Source organism: Haliotis rufescens, unplaced genomic scaffold (assembly GCF_023055435.1).
Source record: "Haliotis rufescens isolate VD_foot unplaced genomic scaffold, xgHalRufe1.0.p SCAF_12, whole genome shotgun sequence".
NCBI lineage: Eukaryota > Metazoa > Mollusca > Gastropoda > Lepetellida > Haliotidae > Haliotis > Haliotis rufescens.
The window spans coordinates 35,269,327-35,279,430 of record NW_025963802.1 but is presented as its reverse complement, the minus strand read 5'-3'; the positions used below and the strand labels follow the sequence as shown (position 1 = coordinate 35,279,430).

Below are 10,104 nucleotides of genomic sequence, written 5' to 3'. Positions count from 1 at the left end.
ATATTCTCTCCCCATTCTGTTCTTCAGGTTCACAGATGTCGTCATATTGTATGGAATAGATTGGTTAAAATACTTTGTTTTTGAAATGTGAAACCGAAATATATTATGAAGAATAATGATTGTGAAATAAAAAGAGGACCGCCCGAACAGGGACTCGAACCCTGGACCCTCAGATCACTCTGATTGTGACAGACCGCTTAAAAGTCTGATGCTCTACCGACTGAGCTATCCGGGCACTCGGTAAGCTAGCCAGATGTTTCTGTTCAGCTGACAGACAAGCAAACACAAATGTTTGTTGACATTTCTGCTGCCTCAAGCGCCTTTTATCGTACATCATTCAGGTTTGTTGGTTGGCAAACACGCCGCACTCTGCAATATTCCATCTTATATGACGGCGGTCTGTAAATAATCGAGTCTGGACCAGACAATCCAGTGATTAATATGATGAGCATCGATCCACGTAATTGAGATCGATGACATGCATCAACCAAGTCAGTGATCCTGACTACCCGATCCCGTTAGTCACCTCTTAAAACAAGCATAGTCGCCTTTTACGGCAAGCATTGGTTGCTGAAGACCTTACTCGGATCTTCACGGGTCCACCATTCAGGAGTTACATACAATGCAAGCTATGTCATCATTCAATGAATTATTTCTCACAGACGAAAACATATTTTCTTCCCATTCTGTTCTTCAAGTGTACAGACGCCATCATATTGTATGGAATAGATTGGTTAAACTACTTTGTTTTTAAAATGTGAAACCGAAATATATTATGTAGAATAATGATTGTGAAATAAAAAGAGGACCGCCCGAACAGGGACTCGAACCCTGGACCCTCAGATCACTCTGATTGTGACAGACCGCTTAAAAGTCTGATGCTCTACCGACTGAGCTATCCTGGCTCTTGGCTAGCCAGCCAGATGTTTCTGTTCAGCTGACAGACAAGCAAACACAAATGTTTGTTAACATTTCTGCTTCCTTAAAGTCCTTTTGTCGTACACCACTCAGGAGTTACATACAATGCAAGATATTTCATCATTCAATGAATTATTTCTCATACACGAAAATATATTCTCTCCCCATTCTGTTCTTCAGGTTCACAGATGTCGTCATACTGTATGGAATAGATTGGTTAAAATACTTTGTTTTTGAAAAGTGAAACCGAAATATATTATGAAGAATAATGATTGTGAAATAAAAAGAGGACCGCCCGAACAGGGACTCGAACCCTGGACCCTCAGATCACTCTGATTGTGACAGACCGCTTAAAAGTCTGATGCTCTACCGACTGAGCTATCCGGGCATTGGGTAAGCTAGCCAGATGTTTCTGTTCAGGTGACAGACAAGCAAACACAAATGTTTGCTGATATTTCTGCTGCCTCAAGCGCCTTTTATCGTACATCATTCAGGTTGGTTGGTTGGCAAACACGCCGCACTCTGCAATATTCCATCTTATATGACGGCGGTCTGTAAATAATCGAGTCTGGACCAGACAATCCAGTGATTAATATGATGAGCATCGATCCACGTAATTGAGATCGATGACATGCATCAACCAAGTCAGTGATCCTGACTACCCGATCCCGTTAGTCGCCTCTTAAAACAAGCATAGTCGCCTTTTACGGCAAGCATTGGTTGCTGAAGACCTTACTCGGATCTTCACGGGTCCACCATTCAGGAGTTACATACAATGCAAGCTATGTCATCATTCAATGAATTATTTCTCACAGACGAAAACATATTTTCTTCCCATTCTGTTCTTCAAGTGTACAGACGCCATCATATTGTATGGAATAGATTGGTTAAACTACTTTGTTTTTAAAATGTGAAACCGAAATATATTATGTAGAATAATGATTGTGAAATAAAAAGAGGACCGCCCGAACAGGGACTCGAACCCTGGACCCTCAGATCACTCTGATTGTGACAGACCGCTTAAAAGTCTGATGCTCTACCGACTGAGCTATCCGGTCTCTTGGCTAGCCAGCCAGATGTTTCTGTTCAGCTGACAGACAAGCAAAGACAAATGTTTGTTAACATTTCTGCTTCCTCAAAGTCCTTTTGTCGTACACCACTCAGGAGTTACATACAATGCAAGATATTTCATCATTCAATGAATTATTTCTCATACACGAAAATATATTCTCTCCCCATTCTGTTCTTCAGGTTCACAGATGTCGTCATATTGTATGGAATAGATTGGTTAAAATACTTTGTTTTTGAAATGTGAAACCGAAATATATTATGAAGAATAATGATTGTGAAATAAAAAGAGGACCGCCCGAACAGGGACTCGAACCCTGGACCCTCAGATCACTCTGATTGTGACAGACCGCTTAAAAAACCGATGCTCTACCGACTGAGCTATCCGGGCACTCGGTAAGCTAGCCAGATGTTTCTGTTCAGGTGACAGACAAGCAAACACAAATGTTTGTTGACATTTCTGCTGCCTCAAGCGCCTTTTATCGTACATCATTCAGGTTGGTTGGTTGGCAAACACGCCGCACTCTGCAATATTCCATCTTATATGACGGCGGTCTGTAAATAATCGAGTCTGGACCAGACAATCCAGTGATTAATATGATGAGCATCGATCCACGTAATTGAGATCGATGACATGCATCAACCAAGTCAGTGATCCTGACTACCCGATCCCGTTAGTCGCCTCTTAAAACAAGCATAGTCGCCTTTTACGGCAAGCATTGGTTGCTGAAGACCTTACTCGGATCTTCACGGGTCCACCATTCAGGAGTTACATACAATGCAAGCTATGTCATCATTCAATGAATTATTTCTCACAGACGAAAACATATTTTCTTCCCATTCTGTTCTTCAAGTGTACAGACGCCATCATATTGTATGGAATAGATTGGTTAAACTACTTTGTTTTTAAAATGTGAAACCGAAATATATTATGTAGAATAATGATTGTGAAATAAAAAGAGGACCGCCCGAACAGGGACTCGAACCCTGGACCCTCAGATCACTCTGATTGTGACAGACCGCTTAAAAGTCTGATGCTCTACCGACTGAGCTATCCGGTCTCTTGGCTAGCCAGCCAGATGTTTCTGTTCAGCTGACAGACAAGCAAAGACAAATGTTTGTTAACATTTCTGCTTCCTCAAAGTCCTTTTGTCGTACACCACTCAGGAGTTACATACAATGCAAGATATTTCATCATTCAATGAATTATTTCTCATACACGAAAATATATTCTCTCCCCATTCTGTTCTTCAGGTTCACAGATGTCGTCATATTGTATGGAATAGATTGGTTAAAATACTTTGTTTTTGAAATGTGAAACCGAAATATATTATGAAGAATAATGATTGTGAAATAAAAAGAGGACCGCCCGAACAGGCACTCGAACCCTGGACCCTCAGATCACTCTGATTGTGACAGACCGCTTAAAAGTCTGATGCTCTACCGACTGAGCTATCCGGGCACTCGGTAAGCTAGCCAGATGTTTCTGTTCAGGTGATAGACAAGCAAACACAAATGTTTGTTGACATTTCTGCTGCCTCAAGCGCCTTTTATCCTACATCATTCAGGTTGGTTGGTTGGCAAACACGCCGCACTCTGCAATATTCCATCTTATATGACGGCGGTCTGTAAATAATCGAGTCTGGACCAGACAATCCAGTGATTAATATGATGAGCATCGATCCACGTAATTGAGATCGATGACATGCATCAACCAAGTCAGTGATCCTGACTACCCGATCCCGTTAGTCGCCTCTTAAAACAAGCATAGTCGCCTTTTACGGCAAGCATTGGTTGCTGAAGACCTTACTCGGATCTTCACGGGTCCACCATTCAGGAGTTACATACAATGCAAGCTATGTCATCATTCAATGAATTATTTCTCACAGACGAAAACATATTTTCTTCCCATTCTGTTCTTCAAGTGTACAGACGCCATCATATTGTATGGAATAGATTGGTTAAACTACTTTGTTTTTAAAATGTGAAACCGAAATATATTATGTAGAATAATGATTGTGAAATAAAAAGAGGACCGCCCGAACAGGGACACGAACCCTGGACCCTCAGATCACTCTGATTGTGACAGACCGCTTAAAAGTCTGATCCTCTACCGACTGAGCTATCCGGGCTCTTGGCTAGCCAGCCAGATGTTTCTGTTCAGGTGACAGACAAGCAAACACAAATGTTTGTTAACATTTCTGCTTCCTCAAAGTCCTTTTGTCGTACACCACTCAGGAGTTACATACAATGCAAGATATTTCATCATTCAATGAATTATTTCTCATACACGAAAATATATTCTCTCCCCATTCTGTTCTTCAGGTTCACAGATGTCGTCATATTGTATGGAATAGATTGGTTAAAATACTTTGTTTTTGAAATGTGAAACCGAAATACATTATGAAGAATAATGATTGTGAAATAAAAAGAGGACCGCCCGAACAGGCACTCGAACCCTGGACCCTCAGATCACTCTGATTGTGACAGACCGCTTAAAAGTCTGATGCTCTACCGACTGAGCTATCCGGGCTCTTGGCTAGCCAGCCAGATGTTTCTGTTCAGCTGACAGACAAGCAAACACAAATGTTTGTTGACATTTCTGCTGCCTCAAGCGCCTTTTATCGTACATCATTCAGGTTGGTTGGTTGGCAAACACGCCGCACTCTGCAATATTCCATCTTATATGACGGCGGTCTGTAAATAATCGAGTCTGGACCAGACAATCCAGTGATTAATATGATGAGCATCGATCCACGTAATTGAGATCGATGACATGCATCAACCAAGTCAGTGATCCTGACTACCCGATCCCGTTAGTCGCCTCTTAAAACAAGCATAGTCGCCTTTTACGGCAAGCATTGGTTGCTGAAGACCTTACTCGGATCTTCACGGGTCCACCATTCAGGAGTTACATACAATGCAAGCTATGTCATCATTCAATGAATTATTTCTCACAGACGAAAACATATTTTCTTCCCATTCTGTTCTTCAAGTGTACAGACGCCATCATATTGTATGGAATAGATTGGTTAAACTACTTTGTTTTTAAAATGTGAAACCGAAATATATTATGTAGAATAATGATTGTGAAATAAAAAGAGGACCGCCCGAACAGGGACACGAACCCTGGACCCTCAGATCACTCTGATTGTGACAGACCGCTTAAAAGTCTGATCCTCTACCGACTGAGCTATCCGGGCTCTTGGCTAGCCAGCCAGATGTTTCTGTTCAGGTGACAGACAAGCAAACACAAATGTTTGTTAACATTTCTGCTTCCTCAAAGTCCTTTTGTCGTACACCACTCAGGAGTTACATACAATGCAAGATATTTCATCATTCAATGAATTATTTCTCATACACGAAAATATATTCTCTCCCCATTCTGTTCTTCAGGTTCACAGATGTCGTCATATTGTATGGAATAGATTGGTTAAAATACTTTGTTTTTGAAATGTGAAACCGAAATACATTATGAAGAATAATGATTGTGAAATAAAAAGAGGACCGCCCGAACAGGCACTCGAACCCTGGACCCTCAGATCACTCTGATTGTGACAGACCGCTTAAAAGTCTGATGCTCTACCGACTGAGCTATCCGGGCTCTTGGCTAGCCAGCCAGATGTTTCTGTTCAGCTGACAGACAAGCAAACACAAATGTTTGTTGACATTTCTGCTGCCTCAAGCGCCTTTTATCGTACATCATTCAGGTTGGTTGGTTGGCAAACACGCCGCACTCTGCAATATTCCATCTTATATGACGGCGGTCTGTAAATAATCGAGTCTGGACCAGACAATCCAGTGATTAATATGATGAGCATCGATCCACGTAATTGAGATCGATGACATGCATCAACCAAGTCAGTGATCCTGACTACCCGATCCCGTTAGTCGCCTCTTAAAACAAGCATAGTCGCCTTTTACGGCAAGCATTGGTTGCTGAAGACCTTACTCGGATCTTCACGGGTCCACCATTCAGGAGTTACATACAATGCAAGCTATGTCATCATTCAATGAATTATTTCTCACAGACGAAAACATATTTTCTTCCCATTCTGTTCTTCAAGTGTACAGACGCCATCATATTGTATGGAATAGATTGGTTAAACTACTTTGTTTTTAAAATGTGAAACCGAAATATATTATGTAGAATAATGATTGTGAAATAAAAAGAGGACCGCCCGAACAGGGACTCGAACCCTGGACCCTCAGATCACTCTGATTGTGACAGACCGCTTAAAAGTCTGATGCTCTACCGACTGAGCTATCCGGGCTCTTGGCTAGCCAGCCAGATGTTTCTGTTCAGCTGACAGACAAGCAAAGACAAATGTTTGTTAACATTTCTGCTTCCTCAAAGTCCTTTTGTCGTACACCACTCAGGAGTTACATACAATGCAAGATATTTCATCATTCAATGAATTATTTCTCATACACGAAAATATATTCTCTCCCCATTCTGTTCTTCAGGTTCACAGATGTCGTCATATTGAATGGAATAGATTGGTTAAAATACTTTGTTTTTGAAATGTGAAACCGAAATATATTATGAAGAATAATGATTGTGAAATAAAAAGAAGACCGCCCGAACAGGGACTCGAACCCTGGACCCTCAGATCACTCTGATTGTGACAGACCGCTTAAAAGTCTGATGCTCTACCGACTGAGCTATCCGGGCACTCGGTAAGCTAGCCAGATGTTTCTGTTCAGGTGACAGACAAGCAAACACAAATGTTTGTTGACATTTCTGCTGCCTCAAGCGCCTTTTATCGTACATCATTCAGGTTGGTTGGTTGGCAAACACGCCGCACTCTGCAATATTCCATCTTATATGACGGCGGTCTGTAAATAATCGAGTCTGGACCAGACAATCCAGTGATTAATATGATGAGCATCGATCCACGTAATTGAGATCGATGACATGCATCAACCAAGTCAGTGATCCTGACTACCCGATCCCGTTAGTCGCCTCTTAAAACAAGCATAGTCGCCTTTTACGGCAAGCATTGGTTGCTGAAGACCTTACTCGGATCTTCACGGGTCCACCATTCAGGAGTTACATACAATGCAAGCTATGTTATCATTCAATGAATTATTTCTCACAGACGAAAACATATTTTCTTCCCATTCTGTTCTTCAAGTGTACAGACGCCATCATATTGTATGGAATAGATTGGTTAAACTACTTTGTTTTTAAAATGTGAAACCGAAATATATTATGTAGAATAATGATTGTGAAATAAAAAGAGGACCGCCCGAACAGGGACTCGAACCCTGGACCCTCAGATCACTCTGATTGTGACAGACCGCTTAAAAGTCTGATGCTCTACCGACTGAGCTATCCTGGCTCTTGGCTAGCCAGCCAGATGTTTCTGTTCAGCTGACAGACAAGCAAACACAAATGTTTGTTAACATTTCTGCTTCCTTAAAGTCCTTTTGTCGTACACCACTCAGGAGTTACATACAATGCAAGATATTTCATCATTCAATGAATTATTTCTCATACACGAAAATATATTCTCTCCCCATTCTGTTCTTCAGGTTCACAGATGTCGTCATACTGTATGGAATAGATTGGTTAAAATACTTTGTTTTTGAAAAGTGAAACCGAAATATATTATGAAGAATAATGATTGTGAAATAAAAAGAGGACCGCCCGAACAGGGACTCGAACCCTGGACCCTCAGATCACTCTGATTGTGACAGACCGCTTAAAAGTCTGATGCTCTACCGACTGAGCTATCCGGGCATTGGGTAAGCTAGCCAGATGTTTCTGTTCAGGTGACAGACAAGCAAACACAAATGTTTGCTGATATTTCTGCTGCCTCAAGCGCCTTTTATCGTACATCATTCAGGTTGGTTGGTTGGCAAACACGCCGCACTCTGCAATATTCCATCTTATATGACGGCGGTCTGTAAATAATCGAGTCTGGACCAGACAATCCAGTGATTAATATGATGAGCATCGATCCACGTAATTGAGATCGATGACATGCATCAACCAAGTCAGTGATCCTGACTACCCGATCCCGTTAGTCGCCTCTTAAAACAAGCATAGTCGCCTTTTACGGCAAGCATTGGTTGCTGAAGACCTTACTCGGATCTTCACGGGTCCACCATTCAGGAGTTACATACAATGCAAGCTATGTCATCATTCAATGAATTATTTCTCACAGACGAAAACATATTTTCTTCCCATTCTGTTCTTCAAGTGTACAGACGCCATCATATTGTATGGAATAGATTGGTTAAACTACTTTGTTTTTAAAATGTGAAACCGAAATATATTATGTAGAATAATGATTGTGAAATAAAAAGAGGACCGCCCGAACAGGGACTCGAACCCTGGACCCTCAGATCACTCTGATTGTGACAGACCGCTTAAAAGTCTGATGCTCTACCGACTGAGCTATCCGGTCTCTTGGCTAGCCAGCCAGATGTTTCTGTTCAGCTGACAGACAAGCAAAGACAAATGTTTGTTAACATTTCTGCTTCCTCAAAGTCCTTTTGTCGTACACCACTCAGGAGTTACATACAATGCAAGATATTTCATCATTCAATGAATTATTTCTCATACACGAAAATATATTCTCTCCCCATTCTGTTCTTCAGGTTCACAGATGTCGTCATATTGTATGGAATAGATTGGTTAAAATACTTTGTTTTTGAAATGTGAAACCGAAATATATTATGAAGAATAATGATTGTGAAATAAAAAGAGGACCGCCCGAACAGGGACTCGAACCCTGGACCCTCAGATCACTCTGATTGTGACAGACCGCTTAAAAAACCGATGCTCTACCGACTGAGCTATCCGGGCACTCGGTAAGCTAGCCAGATGTTTCTGTTCAGGTGACAGACAAGCAAACACAAATGTTTGTTGACATTTCTGCTGCCTCAAGCGCCTTTTATCGTACATCATTCAGGTTGGTTGGTTGGCAAACACGCCGCACTCTGCAATATTCCATCTTATATGACGGCGGTCTGTAAATAATCGAGTCTGGACCAGACAATCCAGTGATTAATATGATGAGCATCGATCCACGTAATTGAGATCGATGACATGCATCAACCAAGTCAGTGATCCTGACTACCCGATCCCGTTAGTCGCCTCTTAAAACAAGCATAGTCGCCTTTTACGGCAAGCATTGGTTGCTGAAGACCTTACTCGGATCTTCACGGGTCCACCATTCAGGAGTTACATACAATGCAAGCTATGTCATCATTCAATGAATTATTTCTCACAGACGAAAACATATTTTCTTCCCATTCTGTTCTTCAAGTGTACAGACGCCATCATATTGTATGGAATAGATTGGTTAAACTACTTTGTTTTTAAAATGTGAAACCGAAATATATTATGTAGAATAATGATTGTGAAATAAAAAGAGGACCGCCCGAACAGGGACTCGAACCCTGGACCCTCAGATCACTCTGATTGTGACAGACCGCTTAAAAGTCTGATGCTCTACCGACTGAGCTATCCGGTCTCTTGGCTAGCGAGCCAGATGTTTCTGTTCAGCTGACAGACAAGCAAAGACAAATGTTTGTTAACATTTCTGCTTCCTCAAAGTCCTTTTGTCGTACACCACTCAGGAGTTACATACAATGCAAGATATTTCATCATTCAATGAATTATTTCTCATACACGAAAATATATTCTCTCCCCATTCTGTTCTTCAGGTTCACAGATGTCGTCATATTGTATGGAATAGATTGGTTAAAATACTTTGTTTTTGAAATGTGAAACCGAAATATATTATGAAGAATAATGATTGTGAAATAAAAAGAGGACCGCCCGAACAGGCACTCGAACCCTGGACCCTCAGATCACTCTGATTGTGACAGACCGCTTAAAAGTCTGATGCTCTACCGACTGAGCTATCCGGGCACTCGGTAAGCTAGCCAGATGTTTCTGTTCAGGTGATAGACAAGCAAACACAAATGTTTGTTGACATTTCTGCTGCCTCAAGCGCCTTTTATCCTACATCATTCAGGTTGGTTGGTTGGCAAACACGCCGCACTCTGCAATATTCCATCTTATATGACGGCGGTCTGTAAATAATCGAGTCTGGACCAGACAATCCAGTGATTAATATGATGAGCATCGATCCACGTAAT

The 10,104-nt window shown here is 41.4% G+C and overlaps 19 non-coding genes across 19 annotated transcripts; all 19 read right to left on the bottom strand.

Annotated features, from left to right (window-relative positions):
* Window positions 1–139: 139 nt before the first annotated feature.
* Trnak-uuu lies at window positions 140–235 on the bottom strand. The gene is made up of 2 exons: window positions 199–235; window positions 140–175 (listed from the first exon to the last, which is right to left on the bottom strand). It is a non-coding gene; the product is annotated as a tRNA-Lys (tRNA).
* A 574-nt stretch (window positions 236–809) lies between these two features.
* On the bottom strand, window positions 810–905 carry Trnak-uuu. The gene is made up of 2 exons: window positions 869–905; window positions 810–845 (listed from the first exon to the last, which is right to left on the bottom strand). It is a non-coding gene; the product is annotated as a tRNA-Lys (tRNA).
* A 305-nt stretch (window positions 906–1,210) lies between these two features.
* Window positions 1,211–1,306, bottom strand: Trnak-uuu. The gene is made up of 2 exons: window positions 1,270–1,306; window positions 1,211–1,246 (listed from the first exon to the last, which is right to left on the bottom strand). It is a non-coding gene; the product is annotated as a tRNA-Lys (tRNA).
* A 574-nt stretch (window positions 1,307–1,880) lies between these two features.
* On the bottom strand, window positions 1,881–1,976 carry Trnak-uuu. The gene is made up of 2 exons: window positions 1,940–1,976; window positions 1,881–1,916 (listed from the first exon to the last, which is right to left on the bottom strand). It is a non-coding gene; the product is annotated as a tRNA-Lys (tRNA).
* A 305-nt stretch (window positions 1,977–2,281) lies between these two features.
* On the bottom strand, window positions 2,282–2,377 carry Trnak-uuu. The gene is made up of 2 exons: window positions 2,341–2,377; window positions 2,282–2,317 (listed from the first exon to the last, which is right to left on the bottom strand). It is a non-coding gene; the product is annotated as a tRNA-Lys (tRNA).
* Window positions 2,378–2,951: 574 nt separating this feature from the next.
* Trnak-uuu lies at window positions 2,952–3,047 on the bottom strand. Its single transcript has 2 exons — window positions 3,011–3,047; window positions 2,952–2,987 (listed from the first exon to the last, which is right to left on the bottom strand). It is a non-coding gene; the product is annotated as a tRNA-Lys (tRNA).
* A 305-nt stretch (window positions 3,048–3,352) lies between these two features.
* Window positions 3,353–3,448, bottom strand: Trnak-uuu. The gene is made up of 2 exons: window positions 3,412–3,448; window positions 3,353–3,388 (listed from the first exon to the last, which is right to left on the bottom strand). It is a non-coding gene; the product is annotated as a tRNA-Lys (tRNA).
* Window positions 3,449–4,022: 574 nt separating this feature from the next.
* Trnak-uuu lies at window positions 4,023–4,118 on the bottom strand. Its single transcript has 2 exons — window positions 4,082–4,118; window positions 4,023–4,058 (listed from the first exon to the last, which is right to left on the bottom strand). It is a non-coding gene; the product is annotated as a tRNA-Lys (tRNA).
* Window positions 4,119–4,423: 305 nt separating this feature from the next.
* On the bottom strand, window positions 4,424–4,519 carry Trnak-uuu. The gene is made up of 2 exons: window positions 4,483–4,519; window positions 4,424–4,459 (listed from the first exon to the last, which is right to left on the bottom strand). It is a non-coding gene; the product is annotated as a tRNA-Lys (tRNA).
* A 574-nt stretch (window positions 4,520–5,093) lies between these two features.
* Trnak-uuu lies at window positions 5,094–5,189 on the bottom strand. The gene is made up of 2 exons: window positions 5,153–5,189; window positions 5,094–5,129 (listed from the first exon to the last, which is right to left on the bottom strand). It is a non-coding gene; the product is annotated as a tRNA-Lys (tRNA).
* A 305-nt stretch (window positions 5,190–5,494) lies between these two features.
* On the bottom strand, window positions 5,495–5,590 carry Trnak-uuu. The gene is made up of 2 exons: window positions 5,554–5,590; window positions 5,495–5,530 (listed from the first exon to the last, which is right to left on the bottom strand). It is a non-coding gene; the product is annotated as a tRNA-Lys (tRNA).
* A 574-nt stretch (window positions 5,591–6,164) lies between these two features.
* Trnak-uuu lies at window positions 6,165–6,260 on the bottom strand. The gene is made up of 2 exons: window positions 6,224–6,260; window positions 6,165–6,200 (listed from the first exon to the last, which is right to left on the bottom strand). It is a non-coding gene; the product is annotated as a tRNA-Lys (tRNA).
* Window positions 6,261–6,565: 305 nt separating this feature from the next.
* On the bottom strand, window positions 6,566–6,661 carry Trnak-uuu. Its single transcript has 2 exons — window positions 6,625–6,661; window positions 6,566–6,601 (listed from the first exon to the last, which is right to left on the bottom strand). It is a non-coding gene; the product is annotated as a tRNA-Lys (tRNA).
* A 574-nt stretch (window positions 6,662–7,235) lies between these two features.
* Window positions 7,236–7,331, bottom strand: Trnak-uuu. The gene is made up of 2 exons: window positions 7,295–7,331; window positions 7,236–7,271 (listed from the first exon to the last, which is right to left on the bottom strand). It is a non-coding gene; the product is annotated as a tRNA-Lys (tRNA).
* A 305-nt stretch (window positions 7,332–7,636) lies between these two features.
* Window positions 7,637–7,732, bottom strand: Trnak-uuu. Its single transcript has 2 exons — window positions 7,696–7,732; window positions 7,637–7,672 (listed from the first exon to the last, which is right to left on the bottom strand). It is a non-coding gene; the product is annotated as a tRNA-Lys (tRNA).
* A 574-nt stretch (window positions 7,733–8,306) lies between these two features.
* Trnak-uuu lies at window positions 8,307–8,402 on the bottom strand. The gene is made up of 2 exons: window positions 8,366–8,402; window positions 8,307–8,342 (listed from the first exon to the last, which is right to left on the bottom strand). It is a non-coding gene; the product is annotated as a tRNA-Lys (tRNA).
* Window positions 8,403–8,707: 305 nt separating this feature from the next.
* Trnak-uuu lies at window positions 8,708–8,803 on the bottom strand. The gene is made up of 2 exons: window positions 8,767–8,803; window positions 8,708–8,743 (listed from the first exon to the last, which is right to left on the bottom strand). It is a non-coding gene; the product is annotated as a tRNA-Lys (tRNA).
* A 574-nt stretch (window positions 8,804–9,377) lies between these two features.
* Window positions 9,378–9,473, bottom strand: Trnak-uuu. Its single transcript has 2 exons — window positions 9,437–9,473; window positions 9,378–9,413 (listed from the first exon to the last, which is right to left on the bottom strand). It is a non-coding gene; the product is annotated as a tRNA-Lys (tRNA).
* A 305-nt stretch (window positions 9,474–9,778) lies between these two features.
* On the bottom strand, window positions 9,779–9,874 carry Trnak-uuu. Its single transcript has 2 exons — window positions 9,838–9,874; window positions 9,779–9,814 (listed from the first exon to the last, which is right to left on the bottom strand). It is a non-coding gene; the product is annotated as a tRNA-Lys (tRNA).
* Between the last annotated feature and the right edge of the window lie 230 nt (window positions 9,875–10,104).